This window comes from Cicer arietinum, chromosome 3 (genome assembly GCF_000331145.2).
Source record: "Cicer arietinum cultivar CDC Frontier isolate Library 1 chromosome 3, Cicar.CDCFrontier_v2.0, whole genome shotgun sequence".
In the NCBI taxonomy this organism is placed as follows: domain Eukaryota; kingdom Viridiplantae; phylum Streptophyta; class Magnoliopsida; order Fabales; family Fabaceae; genus Cicer; species Cicer arietinum.
Genome location: NC_021162.2, coordinates 65,867,622 through 65,875,854, shown reverse-complemented (window position 1 = coordinate 65,875,854; position 8,233 = coordinate 65,867,622). Strand labels below are relative to the sequence as shown.

At 27.2% G+C, this 8,233-nt stretch overlaps 1 pseudogene; it reads left to right on the top strand.

Moving 5' to 3' along the window:
* The window catches only part of LOC101489707 (disease resistance protein At4g27190-like), a 9,036-nt pseudogene extending 5,932 nt beyond the window's left edge, over positions 1-3,104 (top strand).
* The last annotated feature ends 5,129 nt before the right edge of the window (positions 3,105-8,233 follow it).

The window sequence follows — 8,233 nt, the reverse complement described above, 5'->3', positions numbered from 1 at the left end:
TGGGGAGAAACAAAATGGGGGGACTACTTTCGCGATTCAGTTAAAATAGGGGAATCAAAACTGCAATTAAGCCATATATATATATATATATATATATATATATATATATATAATTGGTAAGGAACTTTTACACCTAGAAGTCCTAAGTTTTGCACACTCTAATATTCAAGAACTCCCAATTGAAATAGGAAATTTGGGCAATCTAAGATTATTGGATTTGACAAATTGCAATAATCTTAATGTCATTTCTTCTAATTTCTTTATAAGATTGTTTCGATTGGAAGAACTTTATTTTAGGATGAAAAATTTTCCTTGGAAGAAAAATGAAGTTGTAATCAACGAGTTGAAAAAGATATCTTATCAACTAAAGGTTGTTGATATGAGAGTTTGGGGTCCTGTAAATTTACTCAAGGATTTGAACTTCAACAACCTACAAAAGTTTTGGATTTATGTAGATCATTATACTGAATCACAACGTTCTACATGTTTGGAGTCAAATTTATTGCAAATTAGAGGTATAGATTATCAATCAATTAATAGCACATTGATGATATTACAATTGATTAAAAAATGTAAAATCCTTTCAGTAAGAAATGTGAAAGGTTTGAAAAATGTTATAAACCAATTATTTTGTGATTGTCCAATTCCATATGTGAAAGATTTAAAGGTTAAATTATGCCCTAATTTGGAGTATCTCATTGATGGTACTGTTCATTCTAATGGTTTTCCACAACTTCAGACACTATCATTGAGTAATCTTAAGAAATTGAAAGAGATATTCTATTCATCTAATCACCATGAAGTCAAAGGATTGATAATTGAGTTCTCAAATTTGGTTATATTGGAATTGACAGACCTCTCAAACATTATTGGATTCAACAATGCTATCACTTTGAATGAGCTCAATCAAGTAAGTCAATTATCAACTTTTTTTTTCTTGAGAACCATAAGATAAAAACATAGTTTTTTTTTTAATCTTTTCTTGCATTGCTAAAATTTATGTTTTAGTACATTACTAGCTAGATATTATCTTAAAAGATTATCTTCTTTTTATACAGTTAATTTTATATTTTAATATGTAGAAGGTTCAATTTTGACATTGTTGTTACAACATTTAACGAATAAAAAAAAACATCCATTGGATTGAAAAATATTAGTCAGTAGGAGTGATTATTGAATAAAATAAAGTTGTTGACTTGATGTATTATTTAAAGATTAGTATTGTATTGTTTTAAAAATTGTTGAGTTGTAGAGATATTCATTTGAATAATATTCTATTTATGAAGATGAACAATATAAGGTTTTAAATTTTATCTACACATAATAAATATTGCACAATCATATTCAATAAAACAATTTTTATCTTGATTTTAACTTATCTATTGTCATTATTGTTGATGTTTTGTTTAGATATTCGGTTTAATTTGAGTCAATAAAGATTGACTATGTAAGAAGAAAGCTCCTTACTTTTAGATTTGCATAATTCTTTTTATCATAAAGTATTTATGACTATTCATTTTGGAATTGTTCATGTAAGTTCCACACACTTTATATAATAAATCTATTAGTGATAGTATTCCTCCATAATCTCATTGGAGTAATGGATGACTATAAAAGACAACAATACTAAAGTAGTATGTTATATAAAGGGAATTCTTATTTTGATGCTTAATTTTTATCAATGTAAAGACACCTTAATCAATTATGAATTTGAATACTTTCATAAGATTGAACTAAAATTATAAATAATGTAATACACTTATTGCTTATAACATCTATTGACAATACAAAAAATTATGTGTATTTCACATGTGTTAATCAAATGACGGATCCTTTTACTTTATAAACTATTAAAAAAAATAAAAATATTTGTATCTATTTAATTATTACATTTTATTCCTCTTCTCTCTCCTTCCACCTCCCCGTGTATATATATATATAGAAGATCCACTTCTGGGTGTTATGTCCTTGTGGACGTAACTTGATATCGGGGTTCGAATTTTGTCTGCTAACTTTTTAGACTTTGTATATATATATATATATATATAATTAGAGGTATTGTAGTATATTTCACAATATTTTTTTATTGTTCTTTGTCTAACATATATAGTAGAAAATAAAAAATTGTTTAGTACCGTAAATGTATATTATGTAATGTTATTTCCAGTATTTGTTCTTTGTCAAATCAAACAGATATAGTGAATGTGTTTTTCATTATATATACAACTAATGAATTAATTTATTGTAGTAAATTATATATAAACTTATTAAGACCAATTATTCTCGTAATACATGATCAGGAATTAGATGTTGCTGCTGAAATAAATGATTCTACTAACACATTGGATGGTGAAAAATTATCAAGATTCTATTCAAAACCACATCATTGTAGACCCTCACATGTTATCGTCAAGTTATTTTCATCTAACGGGATGAAACAATATACAAAATTGGAAACAACATTGTTAGAAGATTGCATTTCCTTAGAGGCGGTGTTTGACTTGGAAGGATATTTGATATCTAGTGGTGAAGCACAAGAATGGTTGTTTCCTCAACTAACAACAATTGTGATATCAAACCTCAAAAATCTATTATATGTGTGGGGTAATGTTCCGTATTGTATCCAAGGCTTTCAAATTTTGAGGTTTCTAAATATCTCAAATTGTGACTCATTAAAATATGTTTTTACTTCTGTTATTGTTAGAGCAATCACAAATCTCGAGAAATTAAAAGTAGGATCTTGTGAGTTGATTCAGAATATAGTTTGGAGTAGAGGAGAAGAAGATGACAATAAAGGACATGTAGAGTCTATTGGCTTCAATAAACTATATTATTTATCACTTACAAGACTTCCAAAGCTTACGAGTATTTGTTCAAATTCACTTTGGTTAAAGTGTCCATCCTTGAAGAAATTTGATATTGATGGTTGTCCCATGTTGGATATATCTTTTTTACCGACCCATAACGATGAAAAGCAAGACAACCTCAATGCCACATATTCTGCAAACACAAAAGATCTTCTACTTGGTCCCGTATATGTGTTCCATTTATATCCAAATTTATTCATCAAGGAAGCACAAAGTAAGAGAAATAGTAAGGTATGAAATGTCATTTTCTCTAATTTCTACAATTGTACATATAGTTAATTTGCTACATATATAATTTGAAGAGATGATATTGACTCCTTTGGATAAGGACAATATTTTTTAGACTAATACTAATAAACCAAAGTTTGTAAAAAAAACATTCAAAAAATGAAAAGAAAAACAAGAGTTGACTTAATAACATAAATTAAAATCTACGGTGGAAAATATTATGGAACTAAGAGTTTAATAAAATTTTAAAGAACTAAAAATAAAACTTTAAAATTCTACGAAGAATAAAAACATACTTTAACTATTTCTAAAATAAATTTATTTGGCATCATAGTATATACAAGAATTGTATATAGACATTAATTCTAACATTTCAATGACACAAAATTCATGTCAAAATATGAAAAACATTGTGGTCTTTTTTCCCTAAATCTTTCTTCTACTCCTCTTTTCCTTTTTTCTTAATTGTCAAAGATAACGATATCTAGAGCAATTTTTGACTCGAAATATTCTCTATACATTGTTTTTCTCAAATTTTATTTAAATAAGTAGCTTTTGTTAACAAAGAAAAGAGAAGGCAAGAGGAAGAAGAGAAACAACCACTATAGGGTTTCATAACATAGAATGAATCAAAACTACAAGTTAACAGGGTTACAATGAGTATATATATAAAAGAATAGAATTGTCTAGAATTGTCTAAAATACCCTTACTACTAATATATAATAATATTATCTAACATCTCCCCTCAAACTCACGATGCATTAACATGGAACATCGAGTTTGTCAACTAAAAAAAACGAAAATGTTTAATGAAATGCATCTTTGTGAACAAATCAACAATCTGTAAAAAAGAAGAGACACACGGTAGAGTAATGATTCTATGATGAAGATGATGACAAGAGGGGTAACGAGGAGGATCAACAATCGCAGGAGGTGGTTGGACAGCCGGGGGGAACAAGACGGATGTCACCAAAGAAGAAGCAACAATCAAAGAGAAGAACCAAGCCAACAAAAAAATTCAAACCGAAAAAGGAGCGATAAAAAAAAGGAGCAACAACCATATCAAAATCAACAGATAGGAACAACCAAAGAAGTAGCACCACGAAACCAAATCCAAACAAACCAAAGAGCAACAACCATATCAAAATCAACAGATAGGAACAACCAAAGAAGTAGCACCACGAAACAACCATATCAAAATCAACAGATAGGAACAACCAAACCAAATAGAACCAAACAAAACTAAATCATATCAAACCAAACTAAACAAAGAGAGAAGCAACAAAGCAAATCACTAGAGAGATTAGCAATCAAACAGAAGAAGCAACAGACAGAGCGACAACACAGAAGATCAAATTTTCAGCCTCATCCAAGTATCCAACCCTTTCTAGAAGGTCAATCATACAACCATAATGCTCAATCTGAGGCACAATTCCAAATCTCTCCATTTCTTTGAAGCATCTTCTTCCTTCCTCTACAAAACCACAATAGTTGCAAGCAGATAACACACTAGTCATTGTTATCTCATTCGGTTCAAATCCTTCCCGTAACATTGCTGCGAATACTTCTAACGCTTCCTTCGCACAACCATTGACACCATAACCATTTATCAAAGCATTCCACGACGATGTATCTTTTTCATTCATCTCCTCAAAAAGCAATTTAGTTTTTCCAATTTCCCCACATTTTGCAAACATATCAACCAAAGCATACACATGAACATCTTCATCAAGTCGGTTCCTTTGCACAAACCCATGAATCCAAACACCCAAATCCAAAGAACTCAAATCAGCAACAACAGGAAGAACACTCACAACCGTCACTTTATTCATTGCCACATCCAAACGTCCCCTCATTTCCAAAACAATTTCAACGCATCGTGCGGTCGTCTATTCTCACAATATCCCCTAATCATCGCATTCCAACTAAGCACATTCTTGACAGGCATACAATCAAACATAAACCTAGCCGCCACAACATCATCTTCCTCACAATAACCATGAACCATACTAGTCCAAGAAATAACATTCGTATCCTTCATCTTATCAAACAAATCCCTCGCCAAATCCATACACCCCATTTTCACATACCCATCAATCATAACATTAGAAGCAGCAATATCTCTATCAGGCATAACATCAAAAAGCTTCCTGGCCTCACTCATATCCCCACACCTAGCATACCCAACAATAACAGCAGTCCAAGAAACCAAACTTCTCACAAACATTTCAACCAAAGAAGTCCCAACATACAAATTAACACAAAACCCATTTTTCAAAACAACACAATGAACCTCCAAACCTTCTCTCAAAGCCATACAAATAATGAGACAAACACAATCACTGAGACAAAATAAATTAGGGATAACCTTTTTCCCTAAATCTTTCTTCTACTCCTCTTTTCCTTTTTTCTTAATTGTCAAAGATAACGATATCTAGAGCAATTTTTGACTCGAAATGTTCTCTATACATTGTTTTTCTCAAATTTTATTTAAATAAGTAGTTTTGATATAGATGTATCATTGTTTTGTTTTATGTTTTGATGTGACGTTGTTTATTTTTTTTTATTTTGTTGCAGTGTTCGTTTAGTTTAGATTAACAAATCGACTTCAATCTACTATAATTAATTGAGTTTATGACTTAGTTTTTAGGTATTGTAATTTTATATTATTAACTTTGATGATTTAAATTATTTAATATATTTATCTATTTTTAGTTTGAGCAACGTTAAATTTATATTATTTTTTTATATATTTATATATTTAAACGAATAAATATCTTTTTATTCAACAAAAATTATCTCAAAATAATATCTATAATCGAAAGGAAATATTTGTTTTACTGTAACAAAAAATAATAATATTTGTTTTAAACAACAATTACATTATCACGCTAAAAAAAATTGGTTTTTCAACCAAAAATAAGAGTTGAAGATATAGTTCTTAGCTCTATTTTATGAGAATTTTTTCTTAGCTTTTAGTCGACATTGAGAGAACCTCATTGAGTAACAAAACTTCTACATATGATATTTTTTTAGTGTTGCTTAGTACAGTGTTGTCTGCGTTTACTTATTATTTGTGTGGTAGTTCTAGATCGACATTTGTATTTCATACAGAAAATTTTATTATGATAATTAATAGAAAATTAATTACAAAATTACTGTCACTCCTAATTGAGAGAAACTACAAGTCTACAACTGCACAAGTCCAAAACTTCTGACTAATCTAACAAATAACTTAATAGTTAACTTTATTAAAAAATAAATAAATAAATAAATAAAAAATAACTTAATAGTTAACTTAAAGTAAGAACATACTCCATTTTTTTAAGTGTCACATTTTCGGAAAGCAAAAAAAATTATTTTATTTGTCATTTTCAAACACTACGTTACCATTTATTAAATGTTATTTTTTCAAGTATTTTTGTTTATTAATTAAATTATTGCATAGAAATAATAAACGAATTGAGATTATAAATTGTTAAAAACAATATAAAACTTATGTTGTGAAAAGTAGTAAAATTTAATAATTTCTTTAATACATGTAAAGAACTTTAAACCAATAATTAAAAAATAAAGAAAGGCAGCAAGTAATAATGGATAGGATATTGGATAGTTAAAAAATATATTTTGATCAATAAAAAAAATATAGAGAAAGCATATTTTAAATTACTCCAAATCTCTTGACTTTATTTAAAATTTAAACATTTTTTATCTTTTATTTTTTTAACTTGATCATTTAAGTAATAAAATGTAAACATAATTCATTTTTTAGTCATTTTCAATGTACCACTATTGACTTTTAATGTTTAAATATTTAAATGGTCAACTTAAAAGGAAAACGATAAAATACAGATCAGAAACTTTAAACTAATTAACATATTAAAAACTCCATGATAAAATAAATGAAATTCATAATTAAAATAATTAATTTCTTGACCAGAATTGACCAAACTACAATATAAGTATGTATCACTTTTCGTGAATGAATAATATATATATTACTTATATATTATTTTACTTCATTACTAATAGAACTTAATTTATATGAATCATAAATATAAAATATTTTTTCACATGCATTCAATAGATTCCGTATATAGATATTCTTAAGAAAAATTATAAGTGAAAAAATAAAATCACATTACAGAGTAAAATTTGTGAAATTATTTGAGAAATTAACGGAATTAATATCTTACTAATATGGCATTTTAAACAAAAATATACGACAATATTGTTTATTGTGTAGACGAGACTATATCTCACAAATTAGTTGCACACTGTAGCAATGTTGTAACGACAACTAGATTTACAATTTAAGAGAACACTTCTCTCTACATCTAAATGCCCCTACAAATGTTGCGTCGTGCAACTATATATGATAGGGTTCCACTTCTGTTTATTATATATAAATGAATATATTTGTTTTACCAAAACTATTTCTTTTGCTTTAACTTCAAATAACAATGATCAATAAATAAATAGTTAATTTATATAAAATTAAATACATTTTTAATTTATATAAAATTGTGATATTTTAAATTTAATGTCTAAAAAATTATTAATTCATTTTTATTCTAAAAAATAAATAAAGAGTAAGGTAGCAAGTTCTTATAGAATTTGCTAGGTTGTACCTATAAATTTTTGTTGGTACTACATGTACCTATTAATGTTGTATTTAGTAATTTGTTATTTTAGGTTTACTAAAATTGAGTAAAAAACACAGGTCTACTGAAAATGGATGAGTGTGAATCAGTAAATTTGAAATAAATTAAATATATAAATAGTTTCTACAATTTACAATTTGTTGTTTTATTTTCTTTAAGTATTTTTTTTTATTTTGGTTTTTACAATTTTTTTAATTCTTTTCTGGTGTTTGTTTATTTGTTGTAACCTCTATAAAATTGATTTTTATTGAAATGAATCATATAATATATAATATTTAATTTTAAAAAATCTTTAATTATTAGTAATATAAAAATTTGCATTGATCAATTTCAATGAAAAAATTAATTTTACAGTGATTAAAACAAATAAAATAAAAACTTAAAAAATAAAAATAAAATAAAAAGTGTGTATTAACATGGACTTATCATTAGGGATGGCAATTGGTAGGGTTTGGGTAGGGTACTATAGTACC